At 38.4% G+C, this 15993-nt stretch overlaps 1 protein-coding gene across 7 annotated transcripts in view; it reads right to left on the bottom strand.

Annotated features, from left to right (window-relative positions):
* LOC127788497 (uncharacterized) overlaps positions 1-15993 on the bottom strand; it is a 40816-nt gene that overhangs the window by 20402 nt on the left and 4421 nt on the right. For 6 of the 7 annotated variants that reach the window (XM_052316840.1, XM_052316838.1, XM_052316839.1 and 3 more), the window contains exon 2: positions 7730-7799. The exons of the other annotated variant lie outside the window; for it this stretch is intronic. The gene's annotated coding sequence lies outside the window, so the exon portion shown is untranslated. The remainder of the gene's footprint in view (positions 1-7729; positions 7800-15993) is intronic. 7 annotated transcript variants of the gene reach the window in all.

Genomic DNA, 15993 nt, shown 5'->3' with positions numbered 1-15993 from the left:
TACTAGCTAAAATCTAGGAATGTTTTTAGATATTTCTCATGTATATTTGTAGTTTCAATGTATATTATCTACTGCTGTAAAGTAGGAGAGATTGTAGGAGATTTTTTAGAACTTTTGCTGTATAAATTTTTCCCTAAAGCTGATGTATTATTGACGGGAAAAAGATTGATTTTATCCTACCTATTTCTTCACTATTTGTTGTTTTCTTTTCACCAAGGAAAGAAAGCAACGCCACAAGGCACTTAAGTGCTTCCATAAGGTGCTTGTTTGCTCACTTTAACGCATTGCTATTTATTTATTGTTTTACCCAACGAAAAAAAAAAGGGTCTGATGAATGGATCAACCCATCATAATACCTTGTCCCCTAATTGAACTTGCAATGCTCAAGTCTCTAGACGAACTTCAATGAGAGATGACATGATTAGAATTGTTAGACATTAGAGTCCAACCATCTCTATACTGACAATGTTGAACATGCAAGGGCACAACTATCTAAATTAAACCCCCAAGAATAAGCTATAGACATCATAAAAGCATAGGAGTAACTAATAACACAATGCATGCTCTAAATGATCTCCTTTTGCATTGCTTAGTAAGAAGAGAGGTGTATAGGGTGATCTTCTAGGTGTTTCATGATGAAGTAAGTGATGCTGAATTCTTTATGGGAACTATCTATCTTACAAAATTGGATGACCCAAAGGTACTGACAAGAAACCTTAGAAAGCAGCTACATTGATAAGGTGCTTCTACAGGACAACTTAGTTGCCATCAATTTTGTTACTGTTCTGCCTAAAAGTAATAGAATGCTAGAATTATGGGAGAAATCAGGAAGAAATAAGAGATGATTTGGCGGCAATTAGTTAATAGGACATAAATGTAACTAATTGTAACTTCTAAGGGTAGATTTGACTTTTATGAGTTAGTTATTTTCCCTTAGGTAGTTCCGCCCCTCTAGTCTATAAATAGAAGGGTGCGGAGGTCAGTCTCATCATTCAATCAATTGTATCTTTCATTCCTTGTGTTCGAATACAATGAGAGGCGAGAAAGAGAGCTGTGCGTTTATAGTTCTTGTTGTCTTCAGTTAGAGTATTATATTCGAGAGGCAAGGTGAGGTGAAAGAAGGGTGTTCTTGTACTGGTTTCTTATACGTTTCTAGTGGATTGGTTGCTTCTTGGATTGCTGGATGTAGTGCCATGTAAATTGCATGAACCAGGGTATATCATGTGTGCTGCAATCTGGTTTGGTTTTCTTTACATTTAATTATGTTTTTATTATCTACTTTCAGTCTTGAATGTTGTTTGAGTTCGGTAAGGTTCTTGAGTGATTCTTGAGAGGTTATAGTTCTCGGTTTTAACAAATTTTAAGGAGTTGAGCCAAAAGAGATAGTTTCATAGGCATGGTATCTGTCATGACAATAGGGGTATGCTTGTAATTGAGGGGAAATTCAAGGTGAATAAGCTGTTAGGTGGGCAACTGAAAAGGGGTAAGAGGTTAGGTGAGAAAAGGGAATAACTAACTCATTGTACAACAGCTAGCATGGCTGTTAAGTTAGTTGGATGGTTGGATAACAGGTGAGGATGTGGCTAGAGGCTCTATAAAAGAGACCTTCGGCAGAATGGAAGGGGTATCAAAGAATACAGAAGTTTCTATTCCATATCCTATCTCTCTCTCGTCTCTCTCTCTCTTTCTCATTCTATTATGTTCAAACCATTTGATTTCCATAATTGTCCCTCCTCAAGTCTTGGGGCTTGACAAGTGGTATCAAAGCTGGCGTTCTTGGCAGCTGGCAAAGTGGGTCAATCAATTCTTGGTGCGAGCGTTCGTGAGTGATTACAGAAATTTTAGAGCCAATGTTAGGGCAGTTGGTGACATGGGTCTATTAGGGAAGCCAACGACGACAGAATAGGCAGTGGCCAATGGGGTCATCAATTCGAGTAATTGGAAGCAGAGGTGGGAAGCGGGTTCGCCAATTTGAGAATCGAATGCGTACAGGAGTTTGACAACAGTGAACGCAAAGTTGGTATCCGAGATTGAAGGCGAAGCCAGTATCCGAAATGGTTGTGAATTTCGCTAATTTTTAGGTTCAGATTGGTGGATTGATGCGGTCACTAATCAAGACCCAGCCAAAGCCGATCCGACCACGCCGGAACAGTATCGCCAGAACAATAGCGCCATAACAGTATTTTAATACTTCATATGTTTTAGGATTCTACTTCATGTTTATAGTATTTGGATTAGCCAAATACTATAAATATGCCTAGGATCTAGAGTTTGTAATCAATTTTTCCCAATACAAATTTTAGCAACCTATTTGGGTTTTCTTAGCAAAACAAGTCTTGTTTTTGCATCTTCTTGAAAGCCAAGCTTTGGTCATTGAAGTTTGTTCCTTCAAGGATTTATTTTGGTGAGTCTTTTCCACACCCACGCTATACGCTGCGTCAAGTGATATCAGAGCGGTTCATCAACCAATCAAATGACTAATCTTGAAGGTAACGGTAGCAACCAACCTCGTAACGACAATCGGGGGCTGCTCGCGATTTGAAGAGCAATCGAAAAACAACGGGAAATAACTTGTACAATGCAGCAGCAATTAGAGCGAATCCGCAACCAATTGGGAGTTTCACAATGAGTTAAGGATAATCGGAACCGGACTAATGGCGTGAATCAAGTCGACTACGTTAAACCGGGAAAACCAGCCATTAATCATGTCCTTATTAATCCTAGAAGACCAATGATGGAAGATAGCGACGATGAGGATGATCTTGGTCGTACGATAGCCAACCCTAGTGGTAAAAGGGTTAGGAGGAATGCGCAGCAACACAACCATTGGGCAAACGATGAGTATAAACTAAAGAATGGTTTTTCAGTGAGTTTGGAGCTTGATCTCGAAGATTATGTTGTCCCAACAACCTCAACGTTTGCAAACTCAGGTCTGGTTATGCTGCTAACATGACAGAAACTCCAAGGTTGTTGACTCATACTGGGGTATTTTCCAGTTCCAAGGGCTCAGGCATTGCTTCGCAATCCAAGGATGGTGGTATTTTTTCTGATCAGCTTGCGACTATAAAGGAGATGGAGACCATGGTAACAGATTCTTCTACAGTTTATTCAGGTTCTGGCATGGTTGAATCAAAGGCAATAGGAACATATTCACTTTTGCGATTGCAAAAGAAAGATGGTCACAGGGGTCTCTTTGTGGATAGGGGAGTCGGATCTCCCAGACTAGTTAACTCGGGTAGTGCAACTACTTTCGGTATGAATTTGAAATTAGATTCTAAAACTAAGAATGCAGTAGCAGCTGCTGCTATAGCTGATCAAGTGCTTAGACCAAAGGAGGATTCAAGCATCAATATTTTAAGTGATGGAGAGATTGTTGGTAGTCGTGGAATAAGCCTTTATTCGAAACAGTTACAAAAGAATGCTTTTCTAGGCAAGAAAAATCTACAAATGAATTCAGAAGTCGTTGAGGAGTTAAAATCAAGAAAGCTAATGAGGAGAAAGACTTGTGATAAGATCTACCAAATTAGATAAGCGCTCAAGATGGAATGTTCAACGTCCTCAATCTAACAGTAATAATACAATGGAGGCAGAAGGCAACAAACATAGCGATGGTTGAACCCATGCCAACGAAGATAGGGCTAAGAAATGAAGGAATGTCATTGCTTATGTTCCCTTAGCAGAAAAGTTCAAGCAATTCAGGAAGATGTCAAGCAAAAGTTGCATAAATAAGAAGTACAAGACAATAGCTGACAAACATAGGAAGCACAAGGTATTTGAGGTTGGAGATGAAGTCATGATATTCTTAAAGAAAGAACGGATTCCAGCAGGAAAGCAGAACAAGCTCAAGCCAAAGAAGTATGGTCCTTACAAAATTACAAAGAAGACTAATGATAATGCTTATGTTGTGGATTTGACTAATCATATGGGTATTTCCAAACATTCAATGTGGCTAATCTATCTTTGTACTTGTTGCACGTGGATTTGTCTTACCGGGATCAAAATTCGAGGCCAAATTTTTTCTCAAGTGGAGGTGAATGATGCGGTCACTAATTAAGACTCAGCCAAAGCCAACCCGACCCGACCACGCCGTAACAGTGTTGCCAGGACAATAGCGACAAAATAGTATTTTAATACTTCATATGTTTTAGAATTCTACTTGATTTAGGATTCTACTTCATGTTTCTACTTGATTTCGGATTTTACTTCATGTTTGATTAGGGTTTTATTTTTATTAGGATTCTAGTTAACTTTTACTTAGGATTTATTTTTATTAGAATTTTAGTTAGATTTTGTTTACAAATATTAGATGGATTTGGATTAGCCAAATACTATAAATATACTTAGGATCTAGAGTTTGTAATTAAGTTTTCTAAATACAAATTTTAGCAACCTATTTGGGTTTTCCTAGAAAAACAAGTCTTGTTTTTGCATCTTCTTGAAAACCAAGCTTTGATCATTGAAGTTTGTTCTTTCTAGGGTTTATTTTGATGTATTTTTTCCACACCCACGCTACACGCTGCGTCATGGATTCAATAAGCGATCTAGCTAAAAGACTCAGAGCCCAAAAACAATTTCCATCGACAGCAATCTAAGCGATCATGGGCAAACACTTGACCAACTTGAAGGGGTCGAATTCTCCATTTCCGATGTTAATATTTTTACGTAGTGAATTTTGAGTCAATTAGAAGGTAGAAGACGCAAAATAGAAGGTCGCGAACAAGGGAAGCAACCGAAGGGTGAATTGTGAGGAGAACGAATGGCGAAGGGCACGAGGATGAAGCAACTGGAAGTGAGGATGGAGGCTATGGAGTTTGGGATGTTCCAAACCCAGGAAGCGATGGTCCAGACACAGGAAGACGTGACAATTATGAAAGAGGCTTTACGAGGGGATACTGAAAAGAACCGGGAGATTTTGGAGCAGTATGGGGCCATGGGCAAAGTCTAAACAGCGTGCTCAGCATGTTGTCGTCCTTGCCCTAGTTCCGGCTATTGCCGGATTTCCCTCCAAGGCAGAATTTTGACCCACTTCTGCCAACCCAGAGCAACATGCCAACTAGGGGAGATCTTAAAGCAAAGGAATTTCCAATGGTTCAACAAACGCAGGTTCGGAATTCCCATTCTTTCTCTCACAACCACCCCCCTATGCCAAGATTAGAAATTCCCATGTCTGAGGGAACGAAGCCAAGATGGTGGGTTAAGAGGTGCGAAAGATTTTTTCAATTCTATAAGGTGCCGGAGGAACAAAAAGTCAACTTGGCTACAGCCTACTTAAACGATACAGTTGATTCTTGGTTCCAGGGGTGGATCCAAGATAAAGGAAATGAAGGTAGTTGGGGGAAATTTATCAAGGGACTGTGTGAATGGTTCGGGGAAAGGAGTATGATAGACGTGATTAAGGAATTCAGTAAACTGAAACAAGAGCGGTCGGAGATGGAATACCAAGCTAGATTCGAGGAGTTGAGGTTCATTGTCTGTACAGTACGGCTGGGATTAACGGAGTAGTACTTGGTGTCCATTTTTACAAGTGGGTTGAGGGAGGAACTGTGCTCAATGGTGAAAATGATGATGCCCACTTCTATGAGGCAGGCAACTAAAAAAGCCAGGTTACAAAAATTAACATTGGAGACTATTTTCAAGAAACATGAGATCCCTTTTCAGCCAAGGTTGGGGGCTGGATAGCAAGCTGGAGGAAACCATAGGTAGGGACCTAATCAATTAGCAACCAAGTTATCATATAACCCCAATGATCCTAAGAACCCCTTTGTGGAGCAAAGGAGACAACTAGGCCTTGCTACAAATGTGGGGATAAGTACAACATTGGATGCCAATGTAAAAGGCAGTTGATGAACATGGAGGGATCAGACGAGGAAAAGGAAGAAGAAGAAGAGGATGTTTTCCATGAGGAAACAAGTGAGTGCAAGGTGATCATCAGGAAGGAATCACAGTTGCAGTCTATACAGACTGATGTGTTTGAAGGAAAGGCTGAGGCAAGGGCGGAACAGCCAGAGGATGTGAACGTTACTACACTCTTGCTACTATAAGGGGAAAAGCAAAAGAGTAAGGAGAGAGGGAGGTAACAAGTATTGAAGGCTAGAATTGGATGAAGAACAGGGTCAACAGCTTTAAATTCTTGAGGACAAGAATTCTTTGAAGGGGTAGGGATTGTCACGACCCTAGGGGTATGCTTGTAATTGGGGGGAAATTCTAGGTGTATAAGCTGTTAGGTGGGTAACCAAAAGGGGTTAAGAGGTTAGGCGGGAAAAGGGAATAACTAACTCATTGTACAACAGCTAGCATGGCTATTAGGTTAGTTGGATGGTTGGATAACAGGTGATGATGTAGCTAGAGGCTCTATAAAAGAGACCTTCAGCAAAATGGAAGGGGTATCAAAGAATACAGAAGTTTCTATTCCATATCCTATCTCTCTCTCATCTCTCTCTCTTTCTCTCTTGTTTTCTATCTCTCCTTCTCATTCTATTCTGTTCAAACCATTAGATTTCCATAATTGTCCCTCCTCAAGTCTTGGGGCTTGACAGTATCATTCATTTTCTCTTTAATTTCATTTTTGCCTTATGAGACCAACTCATTTATGGAGTTTTGCTTTTCTTTCTTTCTTTTTGTTTCCCCACATGTAGGGGGGGGGGGGGGGGGGGGTGTTGTACTTTGATTTGTGTTTTTAATCAAAAAAAAATTGTTTCTTGTTCTATTGAGATTCACCCTTTCACAGTGGGGAGACAAAGGAGAGGAGAGCCTGCCACAACACAACTTATGTGCTTTAAACCCACACGACTTGATGAATCAATCATCCCATCATAATAGCTTAAGTTTCCTAATGGAACTTGAAATGGTCAGACACTAATGTGAACTTCAAAGGGAGAAAATATAGTTAGTGGAGTTAAAAGTAAAGTTCAGGCATCTCTACACTGACAATGTTGCATGGTGCAACTGTCCATATTAATTCTTCCAAGGATAGATTGTAGCTTGAGACATCATTAAATGTAGAAATAATTGATAATGTTTTGGTGCATGTTTTCTTACAAGAGAGATGTTCTAGACGCGAACAAACAAGGCATCATCAGGAACTATTGAACACCCATCAATATCACTTACTGTTCAAAACAAACATTTGTATCCATTTACTTGAACCAACTATTGGATTTCTTACCATCAGAAAACATTTACATAACAACTAGATTTCTTACCATGCTTTGGAGATAAAATTATAGATAGTGGAGATAAAATTATAGATAGCCAAGGCAAAGCCAAACTTCAAATTTCATATAGACTTCACATGCCAAACCCATTATCTTCAGTGAATAAAGTGATTAAACATTAAAATGTGTTGAACAAAAAAATATATGGATATCCAAGCCAAGGCCAAATTTATAACTTTTGTTTAGATATTCATAAGTTAAACTCCTTACATATCTAGTGAGTGAAACTACAGCTTAAAGTTTAACATTCTTCCATGTCAAAGTGCATCTAGATTCCAAATATTGATTACAAATGCAACTGCACTTCAGGACAAAGCTAGAATTCTTCCATGTCCCAAGAGCAACCATATCCACAAGTGATTAGAAAAGAACAAGATATCTGCAATGCTTATTCTCTCACTTGCTCCTCCATCAGCTAACATATTGGTAAGTTCACGAACAAAAAAACAAAAAGCTTTAAAGAGCTTAAAATAAGCCTTGTCAAGAAATCGCCAAATGGTTACAAGAAAACAAACCTGGGCTGCACAATTTGCTAAAATACGCCTGAACAGGGAAGTAGTGTTTTTTTCATTCATGTTCGCATATCTGAGAACAAGAGGCCAATGAAATAAATTGAAAGTTATAATAATATGCCCTACTAGAAAAATACAGACACAAAATGCTAATATTAATGATTTTGTGAATCAAGGTTTTCCAATAATGGAGAGGTGCAGCAGAATTTTGATTAGAACAACTTAGTAGTACCATGTTCAAAATGTTTGGCCAACACAATAAGGTGCAGGTGCCTATGTTGGAAGCTTAGTTCCCAATATAATGTCAATTTCATAAAGCAATTGACCATTCATATAGAAAATGAGATGCAGTGATGTATACTATTTCATGATGATATTGTTTCAGTAAATGAAACAAAAATAGAGACAAATGTTAAGCTAGACATTTGGAGAGAAGCTTCAAAGTAGAGAAGTTTTAAGACAATTAGGTAACTATATTAATGCAGCTGGCAGTGTTATTTATACTGTACACCACAAAGCCTATTTGCACCACACAAACCAAATCATCTATCCAAACATGCATGCGTAGTAGAAATGAAATTATTATTCAGCCTATGTTTTGAATCCAGTACGTATTTGCATCTCTCTGTGAATCCAATCCACATGTACTTGTGATTCATGGAAGCTGAACAACATAAACTTCAGTTCAGGAGAATATGTTGTTGATGGAGAACAGAGTCAAACTCTTTGAAACAGGTTTGCCAGTTTTATGTGTTTCAGCAAATAGTTCAATGCTGCTGGGACTGATGTAATAACACTGGGAAATTACACCGATTGGTCCACCTAGGCATCTACTGCTAATCTGGGTGCAAGCAGCAGCATAATGTTGAGATGTACTATGAAGGTGCTAATTTGAGTAGACTCAACCAAATCATAACACTGTTTTTACCACCAAAATATTCTATTGTATAACAAAATGCTAAAATGTAAAATTAACTCAGACCGAATGTTACTAATTGTTAAAACGAAGCTCTACTTTCCAAATGATACACACACAGAAAATTATCTCTCGCTTACTGAAACAAGCCGGAAATAATCTAAAGGCTTGATTAAATTCTATGAAATCAGTGGGAAAATATATACAAGTTATCTCCTAAAAGTTCTCCTATAATTTAGGAGAAGATTAGTGTCATGATCCTAGGGCTTAACCTAGGATCAGTTTGGGAATCGGAAGAATCCAATCCATCTACGGCCAAGAACAGAAGGAAATTAAGGAGGAATTTGAGAGAATGGGGGAGAGATTAGAAGAAGTGTTAGGGGGATTAGAAGAATAGAAAAGAGGGAGATGAAGATCAAGAAAGGGGTGAGAATTTGGAAGAGGAGAAAATCAGATTTCAATTCATTAATTTCTTGGATAAGGAAACAAGCCATTACAACAACCTTTTATGGGCATATTTGCCTTCTAACAGACTAGCACATGCTCCCATGTGCTTCTAACCACTTGCTAAAATATCCCTAACAAACTATTCTATCCTATTACAATAATACCCTTTTATTGCTCATAAGGTCATGACAATTAGGATTATCAAACTCCTAGAAACTAGATAATCTATCTCTAACCTTAGGAAATAAATTTAAACTCTACAACAAACTTTACAACTTAAAAATACAAACTTTTAAATATCAACACTTTCAGATTCTTCTCGTAAGCAGCATCCATTGACTTGATCTCTTTCTTTTAATTTTAAATCTCCTTCAGAACTCCTCATCCAACACTCCCCCTCAAGCTGGAGAATAGATAGACATCATTCCCAACTTGCCAATCAATGCTTCAAATACTGGTCTTGTAACAGCTTTTGTGAACACATCAACTACTTGATCAGTGGTAGGAACATAGGATAAGTCAATACATCCTTCTTCGATCTCTCTTTTTATGAAGCTCCTATCTATCCTCACATGTTTCATCCGATCATGCTGAATCGGATTTTTCACAATGCTAATGGCTGATTTGTTATCACTAAATACCTTTGTTTTATGAGATAGGTATCTCCAAGTCTTCCATCATCCTTTCCAACCATATGACCTCATATATTCCTTAAACTATGGCTCGAAATTCAGCTTTAGCACTGCTTCGTGCTACAACCGATTGCTTCTTGCTTCTCCACGTGACAATGTTACCCCATAGCTTGGTGCAATAATCAGAGGTGGACCCTACTATCTTCTCTAGAACCAGCCAATCTGCATCCACATAGCCTTCAATTCCTCTTTCATCTATTTTTTGAAACAACATCCCTTTTCCAAGTGTACCTTTTAGATATCTAAGAACATGAATCACTGCATTCATATGCCTTTGAGTAGAAAAATGCATGTATTGACTGATTATACTCACTGAATAGGCTATGTCTAGCCTTATTAGTGACAAATAAATTAATTTTACAACCAACCTTTGGTACCTGTCCTTTTCCACCGGAGTATCATCATTTTCTTCAACATTCCACCCTTTTTCTAATGGAGTAGCAGCCGGCCTGCAGGCTAGCATTCCAGTTTCCTCTAGCAGATCAAGTGTATATTTTCGTTGAGAGATAAATAAGTTACCTTTGCTTCTAGCCACCTCCATTCCGAGGAAGTATCTCATACTCCCTAGGTCTTTGACTTGAAATTCTGCCCTCAATTTTTTCTTCAAGTTTTCAATCTCTTGGAAATCATCTCCTACCACAATAATATCATCAACATAAACTATTAGTATTGCTTTCTTTCCACTTGTTGAGGATTTTATGAACAATGTATGGTTAGCCTGTCCTTATTTATATCCCAACTGATTTAGGGTAATGCTGAATTTCTTGAACCAAGCCCTTGGTGATTGCTTCAATCCATTTAGAGATTTTTTCAGTTTGCACACATTTCCACTGCCAATTTTTTCCTCAAAACCTGAGGGAATTCCCATATATATCTCTTCATCCAAATCACCATTGAGAAAAGGATTTTTAATGTCAAATTGAAGTAAGGGCCAATCTAAAGTTACAGCAATAGACAACAATACTTTTATAGAATTCAGCTTAGCAACAGGAGCCAATGTCTCCTCATAATCAATTTCATAGGTTTGTGTAAAACTTTGGGCCACTAACCTTGCTTTATACCTTTCAATACTCCCATCTGCCTTATGTTTAATAGTGAAGATCCACTGGCAGCCAACTGTCTTCTTGTTTGGTGGAAGTTTCACCATCTCCTAGGTCTGATTTCCAATTAAGGCACCCATTTCTTCCATAACAGCCTCCTTCCACTTTGGATCACTCATGGCATTATGAATATTTGTTGGAATTGCAATGTTGTCAAGCTTGGCAACAAAACCCTTAAAGTGAGAAGACAACTTTATATAGGCTAGGTAGTTAGAAATTGGGTATTTCACACATGATCTTACCCCTTTACATAGGGCTATAAGAATAGCCCAATCTAAACCATCAGTATTGTCTCCCCCTACTTTTGTGTCACTGGACCAGCATCTAAGGGCAATGGTAGGCCAGCATTAGGTTCAGAATGGCCTTTGGGTCTTCTGGAGTAGACAAACAAAGGGTTGTTAGCTGCTGGATTTGGGCCAGAGGCTGTTTTCTCATGCCCAAATTTAGTAGGAGAACACTTTGAGGAAGAGCCAGAGGGACTTGAAGTATGAGAAGGGTCAGAGGTGTGAGAAATAGGAGAAACAAGAGCTGCAGGAACTGCTGCCTGTAAGGCCCGCTTCCGAATACTCGAAAGAAGGTCCTTACATAGATGATATAGAACAAAATTGAACTCAACTCATTTTATTTCTAGCAGCGAAAATTTAATAAGATTTAATTACATTCTCAATATCTCATAACTCTAGACTCGCTGGCCATACAAAATAATAAGAGGCTTAAATGCCCATAACATAATAAATTCTCACTATTACAACCTCACCAAATCACTAACTAGGATCTTTAAAGCTAGGACGCGTCTCCGTACACCACTATCCCTTGGCTGCAGTCCTATTGGACTCGCCCTCAATAATCGTCTTTCCTTTACCTAGAATGGCAAAGAAGATCAAATGAGCCACAAGGCTCAGCAATTTCGAGAAACAAGGAACAAAATATATGATCTAAGAACACAATGACACCAAGAAGAGTAATCAAGAACTCCACAATTATATACAAGATTCGTAATTCATGAATTATCAATTCAACTCAATATATCATGTCACCATATATCCCTATGCAAATGTGCATAAAATTTCAATGTCATTATTAATTCTCACAATGTCACCATATATCCCTATGCAAATGTGCATAAAATTTCAATGTCATTATTAATTCTCACAGGCTCACAAGCCATCAATCAATACATGCAAGAGTGCATCATTTCATTATCGATATTAATTTCCCCTGCTCTCAAGCCATAAATCAATGCATGCAAAAGTGCATAAGTTTCATAGATCCTCACAAATAAATATGGAGCCAACCTGCCGGGCTATGGCCACCTCGTCCCGTGCCAAGTGCTCTAGGGTACCCTTTCTCCCTCCGCGCAAAATAATAGGTGCGCAAAATATATATATGTGAAACCTGTACATGTATGCATCATGCATGCATTTTCAAACCACATGTATTTAATTCTTGATTCTACGATATTCATACTGTTAACATCACTTACCCATACCGGGTATTTTCCCATCATCAGATAAACTCAACATATCTTACTTCATAATGTTTAAAACATTCAAGATGTAATTTATGACACAAAAATGCTTAATGTAATTTACAACACAAGGATACTTCATTGAGAGATGCTATTTAATATTAAATCTCGATTCACCAGCTGAGGAGTATTATAAATTTAATAACTATTCTTCCTATCATATAATTGTTGTGATTTCATTTAACCAGTGATAGTATGCATTTACTTGCATTCATGCTCATAGCTCAAATTCATTATTAATCCTCATGCAATCAAATGACCACACCACGCAAAATTGCTGACCAAACATAAACCTGAAATTTTTCTAAGACAATAGACCAAATAGAACATATTTTGAAAATGTCTTTATTTTGAAAAACTAACTCCCGATAATTTGTTTACTAGCATTCATTGTTGTAAAAATGATTTTTAATGAATTTTTCAAGAAACGGAAACTATGTATTTCTATGGTGGTAAAATTGCAAATTCGTGGATTTGTACTAAAACTAAAATTCTAACTTTTTATTTTTATGGATTTTTGATTTTTTTTTATGTTTTTATTGAATCCAAATGGGGGGTACTTTCTTATTTACATTTATGTATTAAAGTAAATGAAAGTAAAATATAAATTAATGAAAATGCAAACATTTACTTAAGTTAAGAAAAAGGAAGGGTAAATAAATAGGGTGAGAGCTGATAGCTCTCATTCAAAGGCATATGGGATGAGCTCGGGACCAGCTCGAGGTCATGAGCTCACAGCTTATAGAGAGAGCTCGGGAGGGCTCGCAGGAAGGACAAGCAAACGAGCTCGAGGTCATGAGGTGAGCATCAGTTCGCTGAACGAGCTCGCGGTCAAGGGGGTTGAGCAAGAGCTCGCTGGACGAGCTTGAGGTCAAGCGCGCAGCAAGAGCTCGTGACCAAGAGCTTGAGAGATGAGCTCGCGACAAAGAGCTGGAACGAGCTCGCGACAAAGAGCTGGAACGAGCTCGCTAGAACATCAATGAAGCTGAACGTGAATATATATATATATATAACTGGGTTTCTCGAACAGAACAAAATAGGGGCATTCGAATGATTGTTTAAGCATGAATATATGGTGGATTAGCTAGGCAGGGCATGCTCTAATAAGCTTTACAAATCTCTGAGGGGTATCAGCTCGTTACTCATGTTGTATATATGCATTTACAAGTGGGTCTCATATATGGGTGAACAGCATATATATGTATTTTCAGTTCAGCTTTTGCTGTTTGATGCAAGACCTTCGAAAACCTCAATAAAATCATTCGAATGAGTGGCAGATGATTTAGCATTTTACATTCCGACATAGCACATACAACTATAAGATGCATTTGGAACAGCTACCTCATTCAGATGTGATATACACGCAAATATATATATATATATACAGTTAACTCTATTTCTTTGGATGGAGAACGAGCAGAGGTTCCCATCCTTACCTAGCTATATAAAATGCCATTCACGAAAAAAGCTTGGGGTGAAAACAAACCCCATTTCGAGATCGCAAGAAGACCCACAAAGAGATACAAAAGCAAAAGGTTGAACACAATGAGATAAAATGAACACAGTGAGCTACATGAGCTAAAATGGACACAGCAAGCCAACATGTACGCATTAATCATATTGGCAGAAGGAGATATATGAAGGAACTTGCACTGAAAATCAAAGGGGAGTGCAAAAAGAACTTGCCTGATAACTTTGCTATGCAGAAAAATTCTCCCTTCCTGAAGCTGCTATCAACCCAGACGAAAATACCAGCAACCAGGAGGGAAAAGGGAAGATAAGGAGAAAGTCTGAGATAGGAAAGGAGAGTACGCACAAGAGAAAAGGTCTCCACTGCAGATGAAACATGAAGAGGGCAATGCACAGTCTGCACCTGCAACTTTGTCCAAATGACCTAATTGCCCTTCACCTTTACAATGGTCAAATGGAAGACCAAAAGCACTATTGACATTTGATGGCTAATTTATTTTATTATGATTTTCTTTCAAAAATTTCAAATCTCATTTCCCAATTGGGCTCAGCCCATACCATGGGCCATTCCATGGCCCAACTCATTAATCCAAATAAATTATCATAATCCAAGCCAATTCATAATATAATTAAAAATTTTGAACACATCACAATGGCCCAATTTATTTGGACTTTTCCCACATTGTTGGATCCCAATTAAATAGGCTACAAAATTCTTATTTCCATTTACTCTTTATTCCAATAAACAAGGGAGAATATTTTAAATCCTCAATTAATTAAAGCAAAAATTTTTGAACCCAAAATAAAATACCCAAAAACGTCTAGACCCCCTGACGGGTCGTTACACTGCCAGTGTATTATCAGTGGCTGATCCTTGAGATGCTCCCCCTTGAGAATACACTGTCGGGTTAGGAGCAAGAGGAGGCAAGGAAGAAATAGGGTCATGGTGAGTGCTAGGTGTTACTGGAAAAGAATCGAGAGAGGGATAAAATGGTAGATGCTCATAGAATGTGACATCAGTAGAAATATAGAATCTACGGGTGGTTGGATAGTAGCACCTGTAGCCTTTTTGGGATGGTGAGTACTCAAGAAAGATACATTTGTGTGCTTTGGGATCTAATTTCGAACGAGATGGATTATGGTTATGAACATACACAATGCATCCGAACACCTTAGGATCAAGAGAAGAAAGATAGGGTGTATCCAAATGTGAGTCACAAAGAATGCTAAGGGGGGTCTTGAACTTCAAAGGTTTAGATGGAAGCCGATTTATTAAGTATGCAGCTGTGAGGACAGCTTCACCCCAATAAAAATGAGGAACATTGGTGGTGAACATTATGGCTCTAGCCACTTCTAGAAGGTGGCAGTTTTTCCTCTTAACAACCCCATTTTGTTGGGATGTGTAAGGACATGAGCTTTGGTGAAGGATACCATGCTCAGCCAAGTAGTTGGCGAAGTCATTAGAAAAATACTCTTGGTCGTTATCAGTTCGAATGATATGTATAGAAGTTTGAAATATATTCAAAATGAATGTATGAAATCTTTTGAAAATGTTACTTGCTTCTAATTTTTCCTTCATTAAGTACATCCAACAAGCCCTAGAATGATCATCAATGAAAGTTATAAACCATCTAAAACCATGGACATTAGGACATTTAGAGGGGCCCCAAATGTCACTATGTATCAAATGAAAGAGTTAAGAGGGTTTATAAGATTGAATAAAATGGTGAGATCTAGGTTGTTATGCAATAGTGCACTATTGGCATGAGAAAACTTGATCTTTATTAATGAAAATTTCTGGATACAATGATTTAAAATAAGGAAAACTAGGGTGCCCTAAACGTTGATGCCATAACAAAACTTTGTCACTGGCAGTCACGTTTAGGCAGTGTTCTAAAAATCGGCCTAGGCGGCCGTCTAGGCGCTTGGAGGCCCCTAGCCGCCGCGAATATGGCCTAGTCGGCCCCTCTAGGCAACGACCCAATTAATCGAGCGGCGGCAGCCCAAGCGGTGCCTAGCTACCTAGGACACCTAATTTTTGGGTTTAAATCTTATCTTTCGTCGATTCCGAAGCCTCTCTTACTCCTTTCAACCATCTCGCCCTCTCATACTCC

The sequence above is a fragment of the Diospyros lotus genome, chromosome 13 (assembly GCF_014633365.1).
Source record: "Diospyros lotus cultivar Yz01 chromosome 13, ASM1463336v1, whole genome shotgun sequence".
Classification (NCBI taxonomy): domain Eukaryota; kingdom Viridiplantae; phylum Streptophyta; class Magnoliopsida; order Ericales; family Ebenaceae; genus Diospyros; species Diospyros lotus.
This window is presented reverse-complemented; position numbering and strand designations above follow the sequence as displayed.